The sequence below is a fragment of the Pseudophryne corroboree genome, chromosome 6 (assembly GCF_028390025.1).
Source record: "Pseudophryne corroboree isolate aPseCor3 chromosome 6, aPseCor3.hap2, whole genome shotgun sequence".
Classification (NCBI taxonomy): Eukaryota; Metazoa; Chordata; class Amphibia; order Anura; family Myobatrachidae; genus Pseudophryne; species Pseudophryne corroboree.
Window position 1 is genome coordinate 197,454,994 of NC_086449.1, and position 27,744 is coordinate 197,482,737.

Sequence of the window (27,744 nt, forward strand, 5' to 3'; positions counted from 1 at the left end):
TGATCCAGGAAGATGCTGACGTCAGGATCCCTCCCTGGAAACGGCCGGGCATGCCTGCATTTTTCCGACCACTCCCAGAAAACGGTGAGTTGCTGCCTGCAAATGCCTTCTGTCAATCTTCTTGCGATCGCCGGTGCGATCGCTTTCTTAGTTCCTTTCGTCGCTGCCCGGCGCCGGCCAGCGACTCGCCTGGGCGTTGCGGCCTGCACGCATGCGCTGTTTAGACCCAATCGCACGGCAGCAAAAACTACAGCGCGCCGATCGGGTCTGAATGACCCCCATTGTGCAGAACGCACAGTCCCTTAATGATTACAGTTAATCCCATGTAGCTAGAAATCATGTGAAATAACTCCCACACCCAGGAGTACTGCCAAGGAAAGAAGTCCAATTAGCTAATGTCCCCTATACCCTACATAAATATACAGTTACCAAGGTGCTGAAAGACTTTAGGCTGGTTTAGCCGTATGTGCCAAATTGGCAGGTTGGGTGTAGTAATTACTGAAAATCTCCAAAGCTCAGTGTACAGAGAATTTACAGCGCCAGCCCAGAGAGAGACAGCTGTAAACGTTAGAGCTATTACGTAGCTTTATTAGTGATGATATAACAGGGAGCGTACACATCTCAGCTATAGGGGGTAATTCTGAGTTGATCGCAGCAGGATCTTTGTTAGCAGTTGGGCAAAACCATGTGCACTGCAGGGGAGGCAGATATAACATGTGCAGAGAGAGTTAGATTTGGGTGGGGTGTGTTCAATCTGCAATCTAAATTTCAGTGTAAAATAAAGCAGCCAGTATTTACCCTGCACAGAAACAAAATAACCCACCCAAATCTAACTCTCTCTGCAAATGTTATATCTGCCTCCCCTGCAGTGCACATGGTTTTGCCCAACTGCTAAAAAATTTCCTGCTGCGATCAACTTGGAATTACCCCCATAGTGTGGTCAGAGTGCATGATTGGTTTACTGCCCAAACAAAACCAACATTGTTCCCTCTCCTATAGGAAGTTCATTTGGTCTATAAAAAATGATAATTGGGGCTATATTTTGAATTAACTGCACGTTGCAGTATGAGAGGCTCAGCAGCTGAGATGTCTCAGCAGGTGCAGGTGAAGGGATCATTAATGAAAAATGTCTCCTAAAAATAGAATAATTACTTCTCTGTGAATGTTTAAAATGTATTAATATACTGTACCTGGTTTAGAGATGAAAGTAAATCCAATTGCGGGCTGGAGAGATATGTACAATGGCCCTCATTCCGAGTTGTTCGCTCGCTAGCTGCTTTTAGCAGCATTGCACACGCTAAGCCTACTGGGAGTGAATCTTAGCTTTGCAGAATTGCGAACGAAAGATTCGCATAATTGCGAATAGAAATTTCTTAGCAGTTTCTGAGTAGCTCGGGACTTACTCTGCCACTGCGATCAGTTCAGTCAGTTTCGTTCTTGGTTTGACGTCACAAACACACCCAGCGTTCGCCCAGACACTCCCCCGTTTCTCCAGCCACTCCCGCGTTTTTCCCAGAAACGGCAGCGTTTTTCCTCACACAACCATAAAACGGCCTGTTTCCGCCCAGAAACACCCACTTCCTGTCAATCACACTCCGATCACCAGAACGATGAAAAAGCTTCGTTATGCCGTGAGTAAAATACCTAACTTTTGTGTAAAATAACTAAGCGCATGCGCTCTGCGAACCTTGCGCATGCGCAGTAAGCGACTAATCGCAATATAGCGAAACTCGGCAACGAGCGAACAACTCGGAATGAGGGCCAATGTTGTAATGCTATCAGGGACGGCAACAGAAATATTGGGGCCCGGTACACTGATAACTCGGTGCCCCCTTCCCTTGACCTCAGAATCAGAATCACACATCCCTCCCTGTATGTGCCAATAAATGTACTGACAAATATTTTACACTGTAATACCATAATTGTGCAAATACAGGGAGCCGTACAAGTTTGGGGTCAATGGGCGCTTACGCACATTACGCCAGGTACAGCCGCTTACACATACTACGCCAGGTACAGCCGCTTACACACATTACGACAGGTACAGCCACTTAAACATATTACGCCAGGTACAGCCGCTTACGCACATTCCGCCAGGTACAGCCGCTTACACACATTACGCCAGGTACAGCCGCTTACACACATTACGCCAGGTACAGCCGCTTACACACATTACGCCAGGTACAGCCGCTTACACACATTACGCCAGGTACAGCCGCTTACACACATTACGCCAGGTACAGCCGCTTACACACATTACGCCAGGTACAGCCGCTTACACACATTACGCCAGGTACAGCCGCTTACACATACTACGCCAGGTACAGCCGCTTACACACATTACGACAGGTACAGCCACTTAAACATATTACGCCAGGTACAGCCGCTTACGCACATTCCGCCAGGTACAGCCGCTTACACACATTACGCCAGGTACAGCCGCTTACACACATTACGCCAGGTACAGCCGCTTACACACATTACGCCAGGTACAGCCGCTTACACACATTACGCCAGGTACAGCCGCTTACACACATTACGCCAGGTACAGCCGCTTACACACATTACGCCAGGTACAGCCGCTTACACACATTACGCCAGGTACAGCCGCTTACACATACTACGCCAGGTACAGCCGCTTACACACATTACGACAGGTACAGCCACTTAAACATATTACGCCAGGTACAGCCGCTTACGCACATTCCGCCAGGTACAGCCGCTTACACACATTACGCCAGGTACAGCCGCTTACACACATTACGCCAGGTACAGCCGCTTACACACATTACGCCAGGTACAGCCGCTTACACACATTACGCCTGGTACAGCCGCTTACACACATTACGCCAGGTACAGCCGCTTACACACATTACGCCAGGTACAGCCGCTTACACACATTACGCCAGGTACAGCCGCTTACACACATTACGCCAGGTACAGCCGCTTACATTACGCCGGGTACAGCCGCTTATACACATTACGCCAGGTACAGCCGCTTACACACATTACGCCAGGTACAGCCGCTTACACACATTACGCCAGGTACAGCCGCTTATACACATTACGCCAGGTACAGCCGCTTACACACATTACGCCAGGTACAGCCGCTTACACACATTACGCCAGGTACAGCCGCTTAAACATATTACGCGAAGTACAACCCATTATACACATTATGCCAGGCACAGCCACTTACACATATTACACCAGGTACAGCCGCTTACACATATTACGCCAGGTACAACCCATTATACACATTACGCCAGGGTAGGAGCGTGTGAATGTGCTGCTGCTCCTCGATCTGTGCACTCCAACCCCCCACCTCCATGGCAGACACCTTACCTCCATACCCCCCCCCCCCCCCCACCCTCCCCCAATCCCCCACACACTGATTGTGGAGCTCCTTTGGCAGCAGCACACTGGCAGACACCTCAACTCCCATGCAACCCCCACCCGACACAAATTGATTGTGGACAAAAAAGACACAGGTAAATACAGCACTCACTGTCTACAATCTGTCTCCTTCACAGTCCTCTCACAGACTTGCGGCGGCACACTCATCTCACAGACTTGCGGTGGCACACTCCTCTCACAGATTTGCGGCGCCACACTCCTCTCACAGACTTGCAGTGCCGCCGCCCGCTCCTCTAGGCCCCACAGCAGGGACAGGGTGGAAGACAGGAGGACGCAGACGTCAGTGCACACGGGGAGTTCCGGACAGCTGACCTGGGGCTGGGGGGGGGCACTGTAGTGGTACAAATACCTAGTACACAGCGGGCGGCCAGCGTGATGCTGCGATCTATATCCATCCATGTTGCAGCTGCCGTCAGACCTTGGGGTCCCTCACAACGTTGGGGCCTGGGATGGGTGTCCCCTTGCCCCCCCCCCCCCCTTTCGCCGGGCCTGACTGCTATTGAGCAGTAAAACAGCACAAAATTGTGTTGTCATTGCAACTTTCACTTGCTGCCTCTATGCCATAAGAGGTGAACCAGGCGTGCTGAGCAGTATACATGATAACATACAAGCGTAGCCCTGTCTGTATAGGAAAAGCGGCATCTCTAGTTATGATTCCTACAGTTCCCAAAGGTCTGTTGAAGCACCAGGGCTAATGCATATGGGCATTGTACATTGGGTCTACTACAAAGATTTATCCTGAACCAGGCTATGCCAGTCTGAGCTGGCTACGCTATAGCAGTGTGGTCAGCTGTACGGTGTTACAGTTACATAATGTAAAACCAGAGCCTGCCTAGTTTCCACTGGCTGAATTCTATAGGGGACATGTACGTCCTGCCAAATGCCCCAGGCTGAATAGCATTGAGGCTTATTCTGGATCTGATAGTGAATCTAAAGACAATTGTTTAAAGTCAGAGAATGATTTAGGATTGCTGTGGGACTACAAGCACCAGCGTGTCCTTGGCATAATTTATTGTGCAAGGCATATACAGTAGGTTATTTTAGAGTTATATAGTACTAGTTTCCAGCCCGGCAAAATGACGGAATAACTTAACAGTAATGTCAGCGCCAGCGGCTATGCGCGCCTGAACGGAGCAAAATTTGAATTGCATTGTTAGGTGCCATCTAGTGGCCGTCTGCACACAAAACACTTAAACCCCCCATAGAGATGAGGAGCAGCGTTAGCCTTCTATTATATAGGATGTATCCCCTTTATGTTGCCTCTGAGGTATGGAAGATGTGTGGAATCTGAGGGTAGCTAAAAATGGCAAAGAACATCATAGGGCTGGTAGATGTTATCCACATAATGTACAGTATGACCAGGAGCGTTCCGATCCTACAGTAAATGCTATTTACTCCCCATACTGTGCATCTGTTCCTTCACATGTAAACCACAGCACCCATTCACGTTGTTTTTTATTTTTTATTTTAATCACGCTCCTGCAGAGCAATTCTTTTCAAAGTTGTTTGCATTTATCTGACTTGGGGAGATGTATCAGATCTTGTGGAGAGTTAGAGTGGAGAGAGATAAAGTACCAACCATTTAGCTTCTGTCATATTTTAAACACAGCCTGTAAAATGACAGTTACAAACTGCTTGGTTTGTACTGTAGCTCTCTCCACTCTACCCAAGGTCTGACACATCTTCTCCTCAGAGTCTAACTTTTAGAAACATAACTATCTCCCCTCTGCTTCTGTCGCTAGTCACTATTCTCCTATACACAGACCATACCACCATGCTGTCCCCACTTAGGTGGAACATACCTGATGCCAGGACATTTGGGAGATGTATGCTGCTAAAGCCAGTGCCGTAACTAGGCATTTTAGCGCTGTGTGCAAGAAACGACAGTGGCGCCCCCCCCCCCATGTAAGACAGGGGCAGTGCGCGCCGTAGGCGCGCGAAAAATTTAGAGGGGCGTGGCTTCATGGGAAGGGGCGTGGCCACAAAATAATAGCAATTCATACTACGGTGCACAGTAGTCTACATTATTCAAATTACGCTGCACAGTAGCGCCACTACACCAGGTAGAGCCCCTTTTATACATTACAGCAGACAGCGTCCCCCTTTTGACACATTACAGCAGACAGTCCCCCTTTTTACACATTACAGCAGACAGCGTTCCCGTTTATACACATTACGGCAGACGGTGTCCCCCTTTATACACATTGCGGCAGCCAGGCCCCCTTTTTACACATTACGGGAGCCAGTCCCCCTTTTTACACATTGCGGCAGCCAGGCCCCCTTTTTACACATTACGGCAGACAGTCCCCCTTTTTACACATTGCAGCAGCCAGTCCCCTTTTTACACATTGCGGCAGACAGTCCCCCTTTTTACACAATGCGGCAGCCAGTCCCCCTTTTTACACATTGCGGCAGCCAGTCCCCCTTTTTACACAATGCGGCAGCCAGGACCCCTTTTTACACAATGCGGCAGCCAGGACCCCTTTTTACACAATGCGGCAGCCAGTCCCCCTTTTTACACATTGCGGCAGCCAGTCCCCCTTTTTACACAATGCGGCAGCCAGGACCCCTTTTTACACAATGCGGCAGCCAGGACCCCTTTTTACACATTATGGCAGACGGTGTCCCCCTAAAAGAGAGAGAGAGAGAGATACTTACCTGACAGGCTCCTCGTGCTGGCAGCTCCCTCGGTGCAGGCAGTGAGATGAGAAGGAAGAGGAGGGAGGGGGAGCAGGGAGCCGCAGCAGCGCTATTTGATTGGTAGTAAGCGCCGCTGCAGCATCCCCCTCTTCTTCTGTATTGGCTGCCTGGCGCTGCTGTGGATGCTGGGATGAAGGAACCGCATCCCAGCATCCATAGCAGCGCCGGGCAGCCAATACAGAAGGAGAGGGGGATGCTGCAGCGGCGCTTACTACCAATCAAATAGCGCTGCTGCGGCTCCCTGCTCCCCCTCCATCCTCCTCCTCCTCTCCGCTGCTCGGCGCTTCTGTCTTCCCCTCCACAGCGCGTCGGCGGCGGCGCACACAGCAGAGGCGGCATGTAATGAGTCAATTTGACTCATTACATGCCGCTAGCCGTTGCGCCCTCAGGGCAACTGCGCTGTGTGCCAAGCCCCCTTGGCACACACGTAGTTACGGCCCTGGGGTAGCCAATGACATTTGCATCAGCGTCTGGCATAGAAGGCATAGCAGTGTATTTGTAGGCATGGCTGATGAGAGCAGGCCTGTGTTTTGTAGCACTGAGCATGCTCCCTGGCAACGTGGAATAACCCAAAGTGACGTGGCCTTGCCCCTGTGTAGTGTCCCCATTTATAAGAAACAAAAGTTGGGAGGTATGCACAAACCTAACCATAATCTTTTTTTCTCTATCGTCCTAAGTGGATGCTGGGGTTCCTGAAAGGACCATGGGGAATAGCGGCTCCGCAGGAGACAGGGCACAAAAAGTAAAGCTTTAGGATCAGGTGGTGTGCACTGGCTCCTCCCCCTATGACCCTCCTCCAAGCCAGTTAGATTTTTGTGCCCGGCCGAGAAGGGTGCAATCTAGGTGGCTCTCCTAAAGAGCTGCTTAGGAAAGTTTAGCTTAGGTTTTTTATTTTACAGTGAGTCCTGCTGGCAACAGGATCACTGCAACGAGGGACTTAGGGGAGAAGAAGTGAACTCACCTGCGTGCAGGATGGATTGGCTTCTTGGCTACTGGACATCAGCTCCAGAGGGACGATCACAGGTACAGCCTGGATGGTCACCGGAGCCTCGCCGCCGGCCCCCTTGCAGATGCTGAAGTAAGAAGAGGTCCAGAATCGGCGGCAAAAGACTCCTCAGTCTTCTAAAGGTAGCGCACAGCACTGCAGCTGTGCGCCATTTTCCTCTCAGCACACTTCACACGGCAGTCACTGAGGGTGCAGGGCGCTGGGAGGGGGGCGCCCTGGGAGGCAAATGAATACCTATTTTGGCTAAAAATACCTCACATATAGCCTCCGGAGGCTATATGGAGATATTTAACCCCTGCCAGAATCCGTTAAGAGCGGGAGACGAGGCCGCCGAAAAAGGGGCGGGGCCTATCTCCTCAGCACACAGCGCCATTTTCCCTCACAGAAAGGCTGGAGGGAAGGCTCCCAGGCTCTCCCCTGCACTGCACTACAGAAACAGGGTTAAAACAGAGAGGGGGGGCACTAATTTGGCGATATGCTTATATATATATTAAGATGCTATAAGGGAAAACACTTATATAAGGTTGTCCCTATATAATTATAGCGTTTTTGGTGTGTGCTGGCAAACTCTCCCTCTGTCTCTCCAAAGGGCTAGTGGGTCCTGTCCTCTATCAGAGCATTCCCTGTGTGTGTGCTGTGTGTCGGTACGTGTGTGTCGACAGGTAGGAGGACGATGTTGGTGAGGAGGCGGAGCAATTGCCTGTAATGGTGATGTCACTCTCTAGGGAGTCGACACCGGAATGGATGGCTTATTTAGGAAATTACGTGATAATGTCAACACGCTGCAAGGTCGGTTGACGACATGAGACGGCCGACAAACAATTAGTACGGTCCAGACGTCTCAAAAACACCGTCAAGGGTTTTAAAACGCCCGTTTACTTTAGTCGGTCGACACAGACACAGACAGGGACACTGAATCCAGTGTCGACGGTGAATAAACAAACGTATTCCTTATTAGGGCCACACGTTAAAGGCAATGAAGGAGGTGTTACGTATTTCTGATACTACAAGTACCACAAAAGAGGGTATTATGTGGGATGTGAAAAAACTACCATAGTTTTTCCTGAATCAGATAAATTAAATAAAGTGTGTGATGATGCGTGGGTTCCCCCCGATAGAAAATTATGGGCGGTATACCCTTTCCCGCCAGAAGTTAGGGCGCGTTGGGAAACACCCTTTAAGGTGGATAAGGCGCTCACACGCTTATCAAAACAAGTGGCGGTACCGTCTATAGATAGGGCCGTCCTCAAGGACCAGCTGACAAGGCTGGAAAATATAATAAAAAGTATATACACACATACTGGTGTTATACTGCGGCCAGCGATCGCCTCAGCCTGGATGTGCAGAGCTAGGGTGGCTTGGTCGGATTCCCTGACTAAAAATATTGATACCCTTGACAGGGACAGTATTTTATTGACTATAGAGCATTTCTATATATGCGAGATGCACAGAGGGATATTTGCACTCTGGCATCATGAATAAACGCGATGTCCATAACTGCCAGAAGATGTTATGGACACGACAGTGGTCAGGTGATGCAGATTCCAAACGGCACAGTATGGCCGTATACAGGAAGAGGACTTGTTTGGGGTCGGTCCATCGGACCTGGTGGTCACGGCAACTGCTGGAAAATCCACCGTTTTTTACCCTAAGTCACATCTCTGCAGAAAAAGACACCGTCTTTTCAGCCTCAGTCCTCTCGTCCCTATAAGATCATATCTGCCCAGGGATAGAGGAAAGGGAAGAAGACTGCAGCAGGCAGCCCATTCCCAGGAACAGAAGCGTTCCACCGCGTCTGACAAGTTCTCAGCATGGCGCTGAGACCGTACAGGACCCCTGGATCCTACAAGTAGTATCCCGGGGGTACAGATGGGAATGTCGAGACGTTTCCCCTTCGCAGGCTCCTGAAGTCTGCTTTACCAAGTCTCCCTCCGACAAGGAGGTAGTATGGAAAAAAATTCACAAGCTGTATTCCCAGCAGGTGATAATTAAATTACCCCTCCTACTACAGAAAAGGGGTATTATTCCACACTATATTGTGGTACTGAAGCCAGAAGGCTAGGTGAGACTTATTCTAAAAATTTGTTTTTGAACACTTACAAAGGTTCAAATTAAGATGAAGTCACTCAGAGCAGTGATAACGAACCAGGAATAAGGGGACTATATAGTGTCCCGGGACATCAGGGATGCTTACCTCTATGTCCCAAATTTGCCCTTCTCACTAAGGGTACCTCAGGTTCGTGGTGCAGAACTGTCACTATCAGTTTCAGACGCTGCCGTTTGGATTGTCCACGGCACCCTGGGGTCTTTACCAAGGTAATGGCCGAATTGATGATTCTTCTTCGAAGAAAAGGCGTCTTAATTATCCCTTACTTGGACGATCTCCTGATAGGGGCATAGTCCAGGGAACAGTTGGAGGTCGGAGTAGCACTATCTCGGATACTGCTACAATCAGCACGGGTGGATTCTAAATATTCCAAAATCGCAGCTGATCCCGACGACACGTCTGCTGTGCCTAGGGATGATTCTGGACACAGTCCAGAAAAAGGTGTTTCTCCCGGAAGAGAAAGCCAGGGAGTTATCCGAGCAAGTCAGGAACCTCCTAAAAACAGTGCATCATTGCACAAGGGTCCTGGTAAAAATGGTGGCTTCCTACGAAGCAATTCCATTCGGCAGATTTCACGTAAGAACTTTTCAGTGGGATCTGCTGGACAAATGGTCCGGATCGCATCTTCAGATGCATCAGCGGATAACCCAATATCCAAGGACAAGGGTGTCTCTCCTGTGGTGGTTATAGAGTGCTCATCTTCTAGAGGGCAGCAGATTCGGCATTCAGGATTGGATGCTGGTAACCACGGAGCCCAGCCTGAGAGGCTGGGGAGCAGTCACACAAGGAAAAAATTTCCAGGGAGTGTGATCAAGTATGGAGACTTTTCTCCACATAAATATACTGGAGCTAAGGGTAAATTTATAATGCTCTAAGCTTAGCAAGACCTCTGCTTCAAGGTCAGCCGGTATTGATCCAGTGGGAAAAACATCACGGCAGTCGCCCACGTAAACAGACAGGGCGACACAAGAAGCAGGAGGGCAATGGCAGAAACTGCAAGGACTTTTCGCTGGGCGGAAAATCATGTGATAACACTGTCAGCAGTTTTTCATCCCGGGAATGGAAACTGGGAAGCAGACTTCCTCAGCACGACCTCCACCCGGGAGAGTGGAAACTTCATTGAGAAGTTTTTTCCACATGATTGTAAACCGTTGGGAAATACCAAAGGTGGACATGATGGCGTCCCGTCTGAACAAAAAACGGGACAGGTATTGCGCCAGGTCAAGAGACCCTCAGGCAATAGATGTGGACGTTCTGGTAACACCGTGGGTGTACCAGTCGGTGTATGTGTTCCCTCCTCTGCTTCTCATACCTAAGGTGCTGAGAATTATAAGACGTAGAGGAGTAAGAACTATACTCATGGCTCCGGATTGGCCAAGAAGGACTTGGTACCCGGAACTTCAAGAGATGCTTACAGAGGTCTTATGGCCTCTGCCGCTAAGAAGGGACTTGCTTCAGCAAGTACCATGTCTGTTCCAAGACTTACCGCAGCTGCGTTTGTCGGCATGGCGATGGAGGATCCTAAGGGAAAAAAGGCATTCCGGAAGAGGTCATTCCTACCCTGGTCAAAGCCAGAAAGGAGGTGACCGCACAACATTATCACCACGTGTGGCGAAAATATGTTGCGTGGTGTGAGGCCAGGAAGGCCCCACAAAGAAATTTCAACTCGGTCGTTTCCTGCATTTCCTGCAAACAGGAGTGTCTATGGGCCTCAAATTGGGGTCCATTAAGGTTCAAATTCGGCCCTGTAAATTTTCTTCCAGAAAGAATTGGCTTCAGTTCCTGAAGTCCAGAAGTTTGTCAAGGGAGTATTGCATATACAAACCCCTTTTTTGTGCCTCCAGTGGCACTGTGGGATCTCAACGTAGTTCTGGGATTCCTCAAATCACATTGGTTTAAAACCAGTCAAATATGTGGATTTGAAGCATCTCACATAAAAAGTGACCATGCTCTTGGCCCTGGCCTGGACCAGGCGAGTGTCAAATTGGTGGTTTTTTCTCAAAAAAGCCCATATCTGTTTGTCCATTCGGACAGGGCAGAGCTGCGGACTCGTCCCCAGTTCTCTCCCTAAGGTGGTGTCAGTGTTTCACCTGAACCAGCTTATTGTGGTGCCTTGCACCTACTAGGGACTTGGAGGACTCCAAGTTGCTAGGAGTTGTCAGGGCCCTGAAAATATGTTCCAGGACAGCTGGAGTCAGAAAATCTGACTCGCTGTTTATACTGTATGCACCCAACAAGTTGGGTGCGCCTGCTTCTAAGCAGGCGATTGCTCGTTGGATTTGTAACACAATTCAACTTGCACATTCTGAGGCAGGCCTGCCACAGTCTAAATCGGTTAAGGCCCATTCCACAAGGAAGGTGGGCTCATCTTGGGCGGCTGCCCGAGAGGTCTCGGCATTACAACTCTGCCGAGCAGCTACGTGGTCAGGGGAGAACACGTTTGTAAAATTCTACAAATTTGATATCCTGGCAAAAGAGGACCTGGAGTTCTCTCATTCGGTGCTGCAGAGTCATCCGCACTCTCCCGCCCGTTTGGGAGCTTTGGTATAATCCCCATGGTCCTTTCAGGAACCCCAGCATCCACTTAGGACGATAGAGAAAATAAGAATTTACTTACCGATAATTCTATTTCTCGGAGTCCGTAGTGGATGCTGGGCGCCCATCCCAAGTGCGGATTATCTGCAATACTTGTACATAGTTACAAAAATCGGGTTATTATTGTTGTGAGCCATCTTTTCAGAGGCTCCGCTGTTATCATACTGTTAACTGGGTTTAGATCACAAGTTGTACGGTGTGATTGGTGTGGCTGGTATGAGTCTTACCCGGGATTCATAATTCCTCCCTTATTGTGTACGCTCGTCCGGGCACAGTACCTAACTGGCTTGGAGGAGGGTCATAGGGGGAGGAGCCAGTGCACACCACCTGATCCTAAAGCTTTACTTTTTGTGCCCTGTCTCCTGCGGAGCCGCTATTCCCCATGGTCCTTTCAGGAACCCCAGCATCCACTACGGACTCCGAGAAATAGAATTATCGGTAAGTAAATTCTTATTATTGTGATAAATAAATATTGAGAACCCCTTCTGTTTTGCCACCCCCAAAATTCTGCCACCTGATGCAATGTACTCGCAGCATAGCAGATGTACTGTACAGTATAATAAAGAACTATATAATGGCCGGAACATGCCCAAAATGGAGAGCACATTGTCTGCATATCCAAAACCGTGCATCTTCTCTAGCTACTATCCCCCCTTGTCATTATTCATCCTCTCCCCAATTTTTCATTTTCTATTGTGATTTTTTTTTTCCATTCTCTTTGTGTCTCTCTCCCTCTGCCCCACTCCCCACTCCCATTCTGATTTGCTATTATATATAAATAGCTGCACTAAGTGCTGTCATCAAACTGCTCATAAAAAGCTGATGTTCCTGTCCCAAAAGAGAGCTTTCTTCCTCACATTCGTCTTTTATGGCTCTAATAGAAATGTGACTATAATATATTAGGCACCATTTGGAATTAGCATTTTAGATGACATTACCAAAAAGCCTAGAAATTATCCCATATTTTTTTAGGTTTCTTACTCCTTTCTAGAGCTGAATTATCAAATGCAGTAACTGTATATAAGTCAGGAACAGCAGGAGATACGTTATCTGAGGTATGAGAATGCACAAAGATGGCATTAGCTGCTAAGGCTTAGATTTCATCATTGTCACACACATAGATACACTTATTATTATTATTATTATTATTATTAGTAGTAGTAGTAGTAGTAGTAGTAGTAGTAGTAGTAGTAGTAGTATACACTTTTCACTGGCTCGCCTGTGTCTCTTTAGAACAAATGTGGTTTTAATTTCTCCCCCCTTTTGTTTTTTAAATGCAGTTATTTCATTGTATTTTATATTTGGGCACACATCCTTTATTTAAATCAATTTTCTCTTACATCCTAGAGGATGCTGGGGACTCCGTAAGGACCATGGGGGTATAGACGGGCTCCGCAGGAGACATGGGCACTCTAAAGACTTTAGAATGGGTGTGCACTGGCTCCTCCCTCTATGCCCCTCCTCCAAACCTCAGTTAGATCCTGTGCCCAGAGGAGACTGGGTGCACTGCAGGGGAGCTCTACTGAGTTTCTCTGAAAAATACTTTTTGTTAGGTTTTTTATTTTCAGGGAGCACTGCTGGCAACAGGCTCCCTGCATCGTGGGACTGAGGGGAGAGAAGCAGACCTACTTAAATGATAGGCTCTGCTTCTTAGGCTACTGGACACCATTAGCTCCAGAGGGTCGGAACGCAGGTCTCACCCTCGCTGTTCGTCCCGGAGCCGCGCCGCCGTCCTCCTCACAGAGCCGGAAGATAGAAGCCGGGTGAGTATTATGAAGAAAGAAGACTTCAAAGGCGGCAGAAGACTTCAGATCTTCACTGAGGTAACGCTGCACGCCATTGCTCCCACACATATACACACCGGGCACTGTAAGGGTGCAGGGCGCAGGGGGGGCACCCTGGGCAGCAATATTAACCTCAAGGGACACTGGCAAATAGATTAGACACTGCAGAGGTGGTATATTGAAAAACCCCTGCCAGTATAAATAATTTGAGCGGGACCGAAGCCTGCCGGTGAGGGGGCGGAGCTTGATCCTCCAGCACTAACCAGCGCCATTTTCTCCACAGCACACTGCAGAGAAGCTGGCTCCCCGGAATCTCCCCTGCTGAACACGGTTACAGAGGGCAAAAAAGAGGGGGGGGGCACATTTAATTGGTGCAGTGAGTGTATTCATATATTTATATAAAAGCGCTGTACTAACTGGGATTTTATTCCAGTGTCCGGTGGCGCTGGGTGTGTACTGGCATACTCTCTCTCTGTCTCTCCAAAGGGCCTTATTGGGGGACTGTCTCCATATAGATATATCCCTGAGTGTGTGGGGGAGTCGGTACGTGTGTGTCGACATGTCTGAAGCGGAAGGCTCATCTAAGCAGGAGGTGGAGCAGATGATTGTGGTGTTTACGTCGGCAACGCCGACACCCGATTGGTTGTATATGTGGAATGTTTTAAATGCAAATGTGTCTTTATTACATAAGAGATTGGACAAAGCAGAGTCCAGGGATAAGATAGGGAGTCAATCCATGGCTTTGACTGTGTCACAGGGCCCTTAAGGGTCTCAGAAACGTCCCCTGTCCCAGGTAGCAGACACTGATACCGACACGGATTCTGACTCCAGTGTCGACTACGATGATGCGAGGTTACACCCAAGGGTGGCCAAAAGTATTCATTATATGATTATTGCAATAAAAGATGTTTTACATATCACAGATGACCCCTCTGTCCCTGACACGAGGGTATGCATGTTTAAGGAAAAGAAACCTGAGGTAACCTTTCCCCCATCTCATAAGCTGAACGCGTTGTTTGAAAAAGCTTGGGAAACTCCAGACAAGAAACTGCAGATTCCCAAGAGAATTCTTATGGCGTATCCAATCCCTGCACAGGACAGGTTACGGTGGGAATCCTCACCCAGGGTGGACAAGGCTTTAACGTGCTTGTCCAAAAAGGTGGCGCTACCGTCTCCAGACATGGCAGCCCTCAAGGATCCTGCTGATCGCAGACAGGAAACTACCTTAAAATCAACTTATGCACATACGGTTGCCTTGCTCAGACCGGCAATAGCGTCGGCTTGGGTTTGTAGCGCTGTAGCGGCTTGGGTAGATACCTTGACAGCTGATATTGATACCCTAGATAGGGATAGCATTTTATTGACCTTGGGTCACATTAAAGACGCAGTCTTATATAAGAGAGACGCTTCGAGAGACGTTGGACTGTTGGGTTCAAGAGCCAACGCCATGGCGATTTCTGCTAGGCGAGCCCTGTGGACCCGCCAATGGACGGGTGATGCCGATTCAAAGAGACATATGGAAGTTTTGCCTTACAAGAGCGAGGTTTTATTTGGGGAAGGTCTCGCGGACCTGGTTTCCACAGCTACCGCGGGTAAATTTACTTTTTTACCTTATGTTCCCCCACAGCAAAAGAAAACACCACAATATCAGATGCAGTCCTTTCGGTCGCATAAGTCCAGAAGAGGTCGGGGCTCTTCCTTCCTTGCCAGAGGTAAGGGTAGAGGGAAAAGAATGCCTGCTACGGCTAGTTCCCAGGATGAGAAGTCATCCCCGGCTTCTACTAAATCCACCGCATGACGCTGGGGCTCCACTGAGGGAGTGGGGGCACGTCTTCGACTCTTCAGCCACATCTGGGTTCAATCAGACGTGGATCCTTGGGCGATGGAAATTGTATCCCAAGGATACAAGCTGGAATTCGAAGAGGTGCCTCCGCGCCGATTTTTCAAATCGGCTTTACCGGCGTCTCCCCAGAGAGGGAGATAGTTTTAGCTGCAATTCAAAAGCTGTATACACAGCAAGTGATTGTCAAGGTTCCCCTAGTTCAACAGGGGAAGGGGTACTATTCAACCCTGTTTGTGGTTCCGAAACCGGATGGCTCAGTCAGGTCCATTCTAAATCTAGAATCCCTAAACCTGTACTTGAAAAAGTTCAAATTCAAGATGGAATCGCTCAGAGCGGTTATCTCCAGCCTGGAAGGGGGGGATTTTATGGTGTCACTAGACATAAAGGATGCATACCTTCATGTCCCCATATATCCCCCTCATCAGGCGTACCTGAGATTCGCTTTACAGGACTGTCATTACCAGTTTCAGACGTTACCGTTTGGGCTTTCCACGGCCCCGAGGATTTTCACCAAGGTAATGGCGGAAATGATGGTGCTCCTGCGCAGGCAGGGAGTCACAATTATCCCGTACTTGGACGATCTCCTGATAAAAGCGAGATCGAGAGATCAGTTGCTGAAAAGCATGTCGCTCTCCCTGAGAGTGCTGCAGCAACATGGCTGGATTCTAAATCTACCAAAGTCACAGTTGGTTCCAACGACTCGGCTATCTTTCTTAGGCATGATTCTGGACACGGAAGAAAAGAGGGTTTTTCTCCCAATGGAAAAAGCCCAGGAACTCCAGAACATGGTCAGAGACCTGTTAAAACCGAAAAGGGTGTCGGTCCATCAGTGCACTCGTGTACTGGGAAAAATGGTGGCGACCTACAAGGCCATCCCCTTCGGCAGGTTTCCTGCGAGGACATTTCAGTGGGACCTTCTGGACAAGTGGTCCGGGTCCCATCTTCAAATTCATCAGAAAATAAGCCTGTCCCCCAGGGCCAGGGTGTCTCTCCTGTGGTTGCTGCAGAGTGCTCACCTTCTAGAGGGTCGCAGGTTCGGCATTCAAGACTGGGTTCTGGTGACCACGGACGCGAGCCTCCGAGGATGGGGAGTAGTAACACAAGGAAGAAATTTTCAGGGAACATGGTCAAGCCAGGAGGCTTGTCTACACATCAACATACTGGAATTAAGGGCCATATATAACGGCCTACGACAAGCGGAGAATCTTTTTCGCGACCTACCGGTTCTGATTCGATCAGACAACGTCACAGCCGTGGCTCATGTAAACCGCCAAGGCGGGACAAGGAGCAGAGTGGCAATAGCGGAAGCCACAAGAATTCTGCGCTGGGCGGAAAATCACATAAGCACTCTGTCAGCAGTCTTCATTCCGGGAATGGACAACTGGGAAGCAGACTTCCTCAGCAGACACGATCTCCATCCAGGAGAGTGGGGACTTCATCAAGAAGTTTTTGCAGAGATAACAAGTCTTTGGGGACTTCCTCAAATAGACATGATGGTGTCACGCCTCATCAAGAAGCTTCAGAGGTATTGTGCCAGGTCAAGGGACCCTCAGGCAGTAGCGGTAGATGCCCTGGTGACACCATGGGTGTTTCAGTTGGTCTATGTATTCCCTCCTCTTCCTCTCATCTCCAAAATATTGAGAATCATAAGAAGAAAAAGAGTGCAGACAATACTCGTTGTTCCAGATTGGCCTCGAAGGGCCTGGTATTCAGATCTTCAGGAGATGCTCACAGAAGATCCATGGCCTCTTCCTCTCAGGGAGGACCTGTTGCAGCAGGGGCCCTGCGTGTTCCAAGACTTACCGCGGTTACGTTTGACGGCATGGCGGTTGAACACCGAATCCTAGCTGGGAAAGGTATTCCGGAGGAAGTCATCCCTACTCTGATAAGGGCTAGGAAGGAGGTGACGGCGAAACATTATCACCGTATCTGGAAGCCAAGAATGCTCCTACGGAAGATTTCCACCTGGGTCGTTTTCTCCACTTTCTACAGACAGGAGTGGATATGGGCCTGAAGTTAGGCTCCATTAAGGTACAGATTTCGGCCCTATCTATATTCTTTCAGAAGGAATTGGCTTCTCTCCCAGAAGTCCAGACTTTTGTAAAGGGAGTGCTGCACATCCAGCCTCCTTTTGTGCCCCCAGTGGCACCATGGGACCTTAACGTGGTGTTACAGTTCCTTAAGTCACAGTGGTTTGAACCTCTTCAAACAGTTGAGTTGAAATTTCTCACTTGGAAAGTGGTCATGTTGTTGGCCTTGGCATCTGCGAGGCGGGTGTCCGAATTGGCGGCTTTGTCTCACAAAAGCCTCTATCTGATTTTCCATGTGGATAGAGCAGAGTTGAGGACTCATCCTCAATTTCTGCCTAAGGTGGTTTCATCGTTTCATATGAACCAACCTATTGTGGTGCCTGTGGCTACGGGGGACTTGGAGGATTCCAAGTCTCTTGATGTAGTCAGGGCCTTAAAAGTTTATGTAGCCAGGACGGCTCGAGTTAGGAAAACAGAGGCACTGTTTGTCCTATATGCAGCCAACAAGGTTGGCGCCCCTGCTTCTAAGCAGACTATTGCCCGCTGGATCAGTAACACGATTCAGCAGGCTCATTCTACGGCTGGATTGCCGGTACCAAATTCGGTAAAGGCCCATTCCACTAGGAAGGTGGGATCTTCTTGGGCCGCGGCTACTTGGTCGGGTTCAAACACTTTTGCTAAATTCTACAAGTTTGATACCTTGGCTGAGGAGGACCTCATGTTTGCTCAATCGGTGCTGCAGAGTCATCCGCACTCTCCCACCCGGTCTGGAGCTTTGGTATAATTCCCATGATCCTTACAGAGTCCCCAGCATCCTCTAGGATGTAAGAGAAAATAAGATTTTAAACCTACCGGTAAATCTTTTCTCCTAGTCCGTAGAGGATGCTGGGCACCCGTCCCAAGTGCGGACTACTTCTGTAAGACTTGTATATAGTTTTTGCTTACATAAGGGTTATGTTACAGTTTTCCTCAGTCTCGGACTGATACTGTGTTGTTTCATACTGTTAACTGGTTCGTATATCCCAAGTTATACGGTGTGGATGGTGTGGGCTGGTATGAATCTTGCCCTTAGATTAACAAAATCCTTTCCTCGTACTGTCCGTCTCCTCTGGGCACAGTTTCTCTAACTAAGGTCTAGAGGAGGGGCATAGAGGGAGGAGCCATTGCACATCCATACCTAAAGTTCTTTCTTAGTGCCCATGTCTCCTGCGGAGCCCGTCTATCCCCATGGTCCTTACGGAGTCCCCAGCATCCTCTACGGACTAGGAGAATAGAAGAAAGTTTTTTTTTGGGGAGGGCGTGTCAATGTGGCGCAAAGCAGCTCAGGTGTTCAGGTTCAAAGGTAAATGTCACCACATTTATAACAAGAACATAAACAAGCAATTTTTGAACCTGTATAACACACAATGCGCTTGAAAAAAGAAAACCAATACGTCCCTTGTTAAGAGGATTTTCCGTACTGTGGATCCTTCCTTTGGCGTGGTATATCCAGAGCGTGTGTCCCAATATATATAAAAAAAACAATAAACAACACAATGTGTAGTATGTCCATATATGACAATAATGGGTAAACGTGTAGACTTCTAGAGAATGTTCACAGGCGTACCCCACTCACACAAAGGATAGGAGAGATAAACACATCAAGGTATCTTTGACTGATGATGTTCTTAAACCCTTTTAAAGTTTGGACCGGTGTCTTTCACTCTCTGGGTGAAAAAGAGTTACCGGTAGGTTTAAAATCTTATTTTTTTGCTTTATATTTCACTTCCATGTGTTACATTTTCTTTGTCAGTAGTTGGAGTTCACATTTAGCATATTTAATTATGTTTTTTTGTGAGACTATTTTAACCTACACTACATGTAAACTAGTAGTCTGTGAGACCGTGAGTGCCCAAGTAGGAATATCTTCATGTTGGGAATGTCTCATTTTCAATCCTATTGTTTGCAGCATCTATACTATTCCAGTGAGGTCATGAGTGCCCCAGTAGGAATATCTTGAGGTTGGGAACGTCCCCGTTCCAGTCATATTGTTTGTAGCTTCTATACTATTCCAGGATGCACCTCCCGGCCCTAAGGAACTAATAATCATATAATTTAATAGTCGGGAATTTAAGGTCCATTGCTTGGTGCGGTGACACTTCTCTCTTCTTTGTCTCTTTAGAACATTAGCAGGTAATCTCTTGTGCTGTTGATTCGTGCAATGATTTTCTACTTTCTCACACATTCTGTCTTCCCCTCTCTGTAGTTCCCTTCATGGTCTGTCATAATTCTGAGTCATACATAAAAGGCGGTAACATTCAGATGCTCCCAGCAATAATCCTGCATGGTGCATCTTAGACGCTTCCATTGGACGCACCTTCTAAACTTGCACTGCCCCATACTAGGTGCAGATTCTCCAATGTAAGTGACTAAACTTCTGAATTCGGACCCAGTTATGTGATGTGCCCTCGATACTCCCATAACAGGCCCATCAGACAGTGCATCACTGTGTATCTGAATAGCCACCTCCCAATCACTGCCCATTAACGCCCAATACATTTCTGAGACTGTGAGCCTCAATCATTACTGTGTACACACTGTGGGACACATGTGCTGTGCGACTTTAGCTAGATAGATGCGTTTGCAAAACATTGACCAGTTTAATGAATATCTGCATTTTATGCAACTCGGAGAACAGGCCCTAAGTGTTTTTATGTGGGTATCTACAGAACAGTGTAACTTAGGCTCTACTGATATTTTGGAACTGCTAGGACATGCTGTGCTTTAGTAGTTACACAACACTGAAGATCCAGAGTCATTGGCTGAAAGCCACCTACCTTACAGCTAAGAGTCTTGACAGCCTGCTTCACCTCTGTACCTTGGAGCAGCCAAGGTGGGTCAACAGGTGAAGGGGCTCTGAATTCGGGGTGGTCTGGTGGCGAGGAGACATGATCGTGGACCGTTCCCTAATTCCCACTTTACCAGGGCAGTGCAAAGTAGGGGTTGGGTCTACGATGATGCGATTTAGTGTGTGAGGGTGGGGTGGGAGATGGGAAAGGGGGGGGGGTATGAGCAGGCTGCAGGAGGCTTTACCACTTTGCCGGGTAGCCAGGAGTGTCACCAGATTTTCTGGAGCCTCTTGGTCATTCCGGGTGAGTAGGAAAGTATGCTGTTGCTTCTCCAGTGCAGCGCAGGGAGTAGAATCCATTCATGTGGTCAGCTTACATTGCTGTACCAGGTAAATATGATAAGTAATCACAGGTCTGATATTTAAAAGGCTCTTTATAATAGTAATTACCTTTTCCCATCTACTGTGTAAAATAAATGGCTAAAAAACATTCTGGCCAAGTAAGTGGGCACTTTTTCATTTATCATAGGCAGAAGGGTTTACGAATGATAAGTTTACAGTGTCTAGTTCAGCAGGTCAACACCGTATGGTCGACAGGTCGAAAAGGTTGACAGGTATGAAAGGTTGACAGGTACAGAAGGTGTACAGTTTCAGAAGGTCACATGACAGTGGTTGACATGACAATGGCCAACACAGTTTGGATTTTTAACATGTTTTCCCAAACTTTCCTTGATTTACTACCAGTGGTGCAAGTGTGCGGGTACGGGTGGGTACGGCGTACCCTTATGAATTTAGCCGTGGGTACGCCATGCCCACACCGATGGGCCGCCGCTCCTCGCCGCTCTGTCCCACCCTCCCTCCGTCAGCTGCACACCTCCGCACCACCGCTGATGTGAGGGGAGGAGAGCGCAGCCTGCACCTCTCCTTCCCCTCAGTCTCCGGCGGGTGCGGGTATCTTCGTTCAATACAGCGCCGATCCGTGAGCCAATCAGAGATCGCACCGTGAGCTCTGATTGGCTCACGGATCGCGCTGAATTAAACTGAGACACCCGCACCCGCCATAGACTGAGGGGAAGGAGAGGCGCGCAGGCTGCGCTCTCCTCCCCTCACACAGACAGGACGGCAGCGGTGAGCATGTCTGGCACTGGGGGGGGGCATGTATACCTGACACTGGGGGCATATCTGGCACTGGGGGCATATCTGGCACTGGGGGGGGATGTATACCTGACACTGGGGCATATCTAGCACTGGGGCATATCTGGCACTGGGGGGGGGGGGGGCATGTATACCTGACACTGGGAGCATATCTGGCACTGGGGGGACATGTGTTCCTGGCACTGGGGGTATATCTGGCACTGGGGGGGGGCATGTATACCTGGCACTGGGGGGACATGTGTACCTGGCACTGGGGGTATATCTGGCACTGGGGGCATATCTGGCACTGGGGGTATATCTGGCACTGGGGGGGGGCATGTATACCTGGCACTGGGGGGACATGTGTTCCTGGCACTGGGGGTATATCTGGCACTGGGGGAGGCATGTATACCTGGCACTGGGTGGACATGTGTACCTGGCACTGGGGGTATATCTGGCACTGGGGGGGCATGTATACCTGGCACTGGGGGGACTTGTGTACCTGGCACTGGGGGATATCTGGCCCTGGGGGGATATCTGGCACTGGGGGGACATGTGTACCTGGCACTGGGGGATATCTGGCCCTGGGGGGACTTGTGTACCTGGCACTGGGGGATATCTGGCCCTGGGAGGATATCTGGCACTGAGGGGACATGCGAACCTGGCACTGGGGGGACATACATATCTCGCACTGGGGGGACATGTGTATCTGGCCCTGCGGGGACATGTGTACCTGGCACTGGGGGCATATCTGGCCCTGGGGGGACATGTGTACCTGGCACTGGGGGGACATGTGTATCTGGCCCTGCGGGGACATGTGTATCTGGCACTGTGGGCATATCTGGCATTGGGGGGACGTGTATCTGGCACTGGGGCATATTTGACACTGGGGGGACGTGTATCTGGCACTGGGGACATTTCTGTATCTGGCACTGGGGGCATATCTGGCACTGTGGGGGCATTTCTGTATCTGGCACTGGGGGGCAATATATATCTGACGCAGTGGGGGCATTTGTGTATCTGGCACTGTGGGGCCATGTGTATCTGACACAGTGGGGGCATTTGTGTATCTGGCACTGTGGGGCAATGTGTATCTGGCACTGTGGGGCAATGTATATCTGACACAGTGGTGGCATTTGTGTATCTGGCACTGTGGGGCAATGTGTATCTGACACTGTGAGGCAATGTATATCTGGCACTCTGGTGGCATTTGTGTATCTGGCACTGTGGGGCAATGTGTATCTGGCACTGTGAGGCAATGTATATCTGGCACTTTGGGGACATTTGTGTATCTGGCACTGTGAGGCAATGTGTATCTGGCACTTTGGGGACATTTGTGTATCTGGCACAGTGAGGCAATGTGTATCTGGCACTGTGGGGCAATGTATATCTGGCACTGTGGGGCAACGTGTATCTGGCACTATCAGGGTCATACGTGTATCTGCTCCTACCCCCATATGTGTATCACGCCCCCATTTTCATTGGCCATGCCCCATGTGGCATTTGACCACACCCATTTTTGTCGCGCGCACACAGTACCCATAAGACATTTTTTCTACTTGCACCACTGTTTACTACCCACGTGGACTACGATTGGGAATAGTTATCTGTGGTGAACACTATTGTAGCTGAGCAAACCACCTTGCCCAAAGCATAGTGAACAAAGCGTTTCTACTGATTGTGGTTACATAAGATGACACATAGAAAATGACACCCAAAAAACTTCCGTCTATCAATTTTTTGTGCCGACCTCTAGACCCTGTTGTCCATCGAGGGTCTATTAAAGGGTATTTGATTGTTGTTAGGGTCTCCTGCTCTGTGCTGCCACGTCGTCATGGCAACCGGGAGACAAGTGCTAGCGGAGTAACCTGAGCGTAGCTGATACTCCGGTTCGGGTCTTTTGCTGTGCACTGGTTACAGGCTCTGTGCACGGCAGGGGATCCGGTGCTGGTTTTTGTGCTCACAGTCTGTGAGGTCTGAGTGGGGCGTGGACAGCACCTGCTATATAAACCCTCTTCTCAGGTTAGGCAGATGCTGCTGAATCTTTGTTGGTTAGTCAGTTCCTGAAAGCTAGCTAGTACTGTGTAAACTTTGTATTTGTTTGTTGCTTACTGCAAATAGGCCTTGGGATTTGGTATTATACTCTGCCAATCCAGACCTATCAGTAAGACTGGAGTCAGTCGTTTAACCTGCTGGGGTTCTTTTGCTACTCTGTGAACCTAGCAAGTTTGCGGCTGTATTCTCAGACTTGCCTGCCAAAATCCTTTCTCACTGTGCAAGGTGTTCAGGTGTCAGTTTAGTGGCAGTAAGCTGAACCAGTGCACTGCAAGTGAGGACTAGGATTGTGGAGACTCTCCTTGTGTCTATTATTCCATGTCACGAACCGGTCTCTCACCTTTGCGGGTTCTGGGGTTCATCCGTTGCCAGTGCGGTTGCTCGCGGTGCTGTGCGCCCGTGTGGGGACACGGCGTGATCAATGGCACAGGTAATGCAGAGTCTGGGAACTGTGAGTGCGGGGACCAAATGGCCTAAGGCACTGCGGTGTGTCTGCTGTATAGGAGGTGGCCATGTTGGAGACCAAATAGCTAATACTGAGCACTTGTGAAAACACCTGTGGGCAGGTGTAAGCCAATCCCGTGCTTGTGCTGCCTTTAAGTAGGCTGGGATTATGTCACTCTGGGCCAGTGCTTTGTTGTATCAAAGCTGTGCTCTAGCTCTGAGCTCTCTCCGTGCATTCCTGTGTGATTCCCGTGGTACAGATATCGCCTCCGTTCCCAGAGGTCCGTCCGCAGCCTTCACTGCTGAAAGATCCACCGGCTCTCTGCTGTGCTGTCAGTTAATTGCACTCCTATTGGAAATAGTTGGATTCCCAGTGTCCTGCATGAGGTTACCTTGTCAGTCTGCCTATCATTCAAAGTCTGGAGGATTCTGTTTCTCTCAGCTGTTCGTTTGTTCAACTCTGCATTTAACCCATTCATCACCTTGTCTTCTACTACAGTTTCACAGTGATCTCCGGAACCCGCAAGTAACCCAATTCAGTACTTTTTATTTGCTATGTTGTCATTACAAGGATAATTCATCACAGTCTCTCAGTTAACCCTCAAAACTCCATTGCAAATTCTTACAGTTAATTCACCATGTCTGCATTAACCAGTTAAATACAATCTGCAGTTCTGCATCAAAGCTTGTTTATATTTGGACAATCCAACATTTATTCTTCAGCTTGCTTTTGCATATGTTTCCATGAACATTTCTTTTATTTATTTTTGAGTTTTCTCTTGCATATTATTTCTGCCATTCTTGCAATACTTCAGTATAATGATGATTAACAACTAGTCATTTAACTCCTTACTGAATTGTTATTTAATAAATATATGAAGCGGAACTTTCTTTGTCCTCCCTGCTTTCTTCATACCCCAGCACCTACACCTGTGGTTGGTTCCGGGTTAACGGATTCACAAAAACACCCGGGCCTGACAGTAAGCACTGGCCACATGGATCCGTCAAGGGACCAATTCGCAGGAGGCGGTGCTACGTCAGATATCCTTTCCCGTCTGGAAAACCAGGAGTCTATACAGACACAAATAGTGCAGTTTATGCAAACTATGGCAGACCGTTTAGAGACTCTTCATACAGCTATTAAAACGTCTCAAGTTCAGATTCCAACTCCGGTTGTCCCAGTTACCACTACAGCTTCTCCTGTGATGCTGCCTACGTCCCGCTTGCAGTTACCCTCTCCAAGTAAGTTTGACGGGACTCCAAAACTTTGCAGAGGATTCCTGAATCAATGCGAGATCCAGTTCGAACTGATGTCCGCCAGTTTTCCATCAGCTCGTTCTAAGGTCGCATATATTATTGCCCTCCTCTCTGGTCAGGCTCTGGAGTGGGCATCACCATTATGGGAGAGAGGTGATCCTATCCTCTCTAATTACAAAGAGTTCGTATCTTCCTTCCGGAGAATCTTTGACGAACCAGGCAGGACCACCTCAGCATCCTTGGAGATTCTCCGTCTACGTCAAGGTTTACGTCCTGTCAGTCAATATGAGGAGGCCCTGATCGCCGCGTTTTGGAATGGACTTTCAGAGAGAATCAAGGATGATTTAACTATCCGGGACGTGCCAACTAAACTGGATGAATTGATTTCTCTCTGTAACAAACTTGACCTACGCTACAGGGAGCGATGTTTAGAGAAATCCAGGGCAGAGCGATCCAGTCCACGTTATCATCCTAGGCCTCGACAAGACTCTTCTTCACACTCTCCGGTAACGACAGAAGAACCTATGCAGATTGGGCGCTCTCGCCTCACAGAAGAGGAACGACTTCGTCGTCGACAGGGTAACCTCTGCATGTACTGTGGGTCCTCCGAACACTTAGTTAAATTCTGCAAACTCCGACCGGGAAACTCTCGCTCCTAGCTTATTCAAGAGAGGTTAAGCTAGGAGTTACTCTAGAATCACGTTCTGGGAAAGAGCCGACCTTGTCTATTCAATTAGAAGTTCCAAGTTCTACAGTGAAAGTTTCAGCTCTCCTAGATTCCGGGGCAGCCGAGAACTTCATCTCCTCAGCCTTTGTCATGCGGTCTAAAGTTCAAACCATGCCTCTGGAAGCAGCAGTTGCCGTTACAGCAGTGGATGGAAGTCGAATTCCAGATGGTATAATTACTCATCGAACCGTATGTCTCAAGATGAAAGTTGGTGTGCTCCATTCCGAATACCTCTCCTTCTACGTGATTCCCAAAGCCTCTCAAGATGTGATACTTGGTTTACCTTGGCTGCAGAAACATAATCCTCAACTCAATTGGCAAACCATGGAAGTCCTTTCGTGGGGTAAATCTTGTACCAAGGACTGTTTAGCCTCAATTGTACCTCTCCGGTCAATTAGCCTTCCCGACCTACCTCCGGTGTATCAATCTTTTGCAGATGTTTTCAGTAAACAAGCAGCAGACTCTCTACCACCTCACCGCGAATGGGACTGCCCAATCGTCCTGGTTCCAGGCAAAACCCCTCCTAGGGGACGAATTTATCCGCTATCCATCCCAGAGACGCAAGCTATGTCTGACTATATACAGGAAAATCTAATCAAAGGATTTATCAGACCATCTTCTTCACCTGCAGGAGCCGGATTCTTTTTCGTTAAGAAGAAGGACGGTGGGTTACGACCATGCATAGATTACCGTGGACTCAATGAGATCACTGTGAAAAACAAGTATCCATTACCCTTAATTCCAGAATTATTTGACCGGGTAAAGGGAGCTACTGTGTTTACAAAACTGGATCTCCGAGGGGCCTACAATTTAATCCGCATCCGTGCAGGGGACGAGTGGAAGACTGCTTTTAATACCCGGGATGGGCATTACGAATACCTCGTAATGCCCTTTGGTCTTTGTAATGCACCTGCAGTTTTTCAAAGCTATGTGAATGAACTTTTTCGTGATCTTCTCTACAAGTGTCTAGTAGTGTACCTGGATGATATCCTAATATTCTCTAAGGATCTAAAGTCTCACCGTCACCAAGTTAAAGAGGTACTGACACGTCTGAGGAAAAATCAACTTTATTGTAAGTTAGAGAAGTGCACTTTTGAAGTATCTTCCATACCGTTCCTTGGTTACATCATTTCTGGATCAGAGCTATGTATGGATCCAGGTAAGGTACAAGCTATCCGAGATTGGTCCACTCCTTCAACTCTCAAGGGGATTCAGCGATTTCTTGGCTTTGCGAATTTCTATAGGAGATTCATCAAGAATTATTCTACGTTAGCTGCTCCCATCACAGCCCTAACTCGCAAGGGAGCAAATCCTACGAACTGGTCTTCTGAAGCAATCAAAGCCTTCTCTGATTTAAAGCAAGCCTTTGTGTCAGCCCCCATTCTTCGACAGCCTGATTTGAATCGTCCCTTTCTACTAGAGGTGGATGCATCTACAGAAGCAGTAGGAGCTGTGTTGTCACAAGTCTTTGAAGATAAAAAGGTCCATCCCTGTGGATATTTCTCCCGTAAGTTCCTCCCGGCAGAACGTAATTATGCAATCGGTGAGCAAGAGTTACTTGCCATCAAGTTGGCATTTGAGGAGTGGAGATACCTTCTAGAAGGAGCTCAACATCGCATTACAGTTTATACTGATCATAAGAATCTTCTGTATCTGCAGTCAGCTCAGTGTTTGAATCCACGACAAGCTCGATGGGTGCTTTTCTTCTCACGATTTGATTTCAAACTCACCTATCGTCCAGGGTCTCAGAACAAAAAGGCAGATGCCCTTTCCCGGTCCTTTGCTTCTTCTGAATTAAATGATGCTACCACGAATCAA

General features: G+C 48.5%; 1 protein-coding gene and 1 long non-coding RNA gene across 8 annotated transcripts in view; one reads left to right on the forward strand and one right to left on the reverse strand.

Annotated features, from left to right (window-relative positions):
• Positions 1–3,732, reverse strand: part of LOC134931832 (uncharacterized) — a 76,243-nt gene extending 72,511 nt beyond the window's left edge. Inside the window, exon 1 of the long non-coding RNA XR_010179179.1 lies at positions 3,509–3,732. This is a non-coding gene — a long non-coding RNA (uncharacterized LOC134931832). The remainder of the gene's footprint in view (positions 1–3,508) is intronic.
• Positions 1–27,744, forward strand: part of MEGF11 (multiple EGF like domains 11) — a 664,806-nt gene that overhangs the window by 314,859 nt on the left and 322,203 nt on the right. The window lies entirely within an intron of this gene.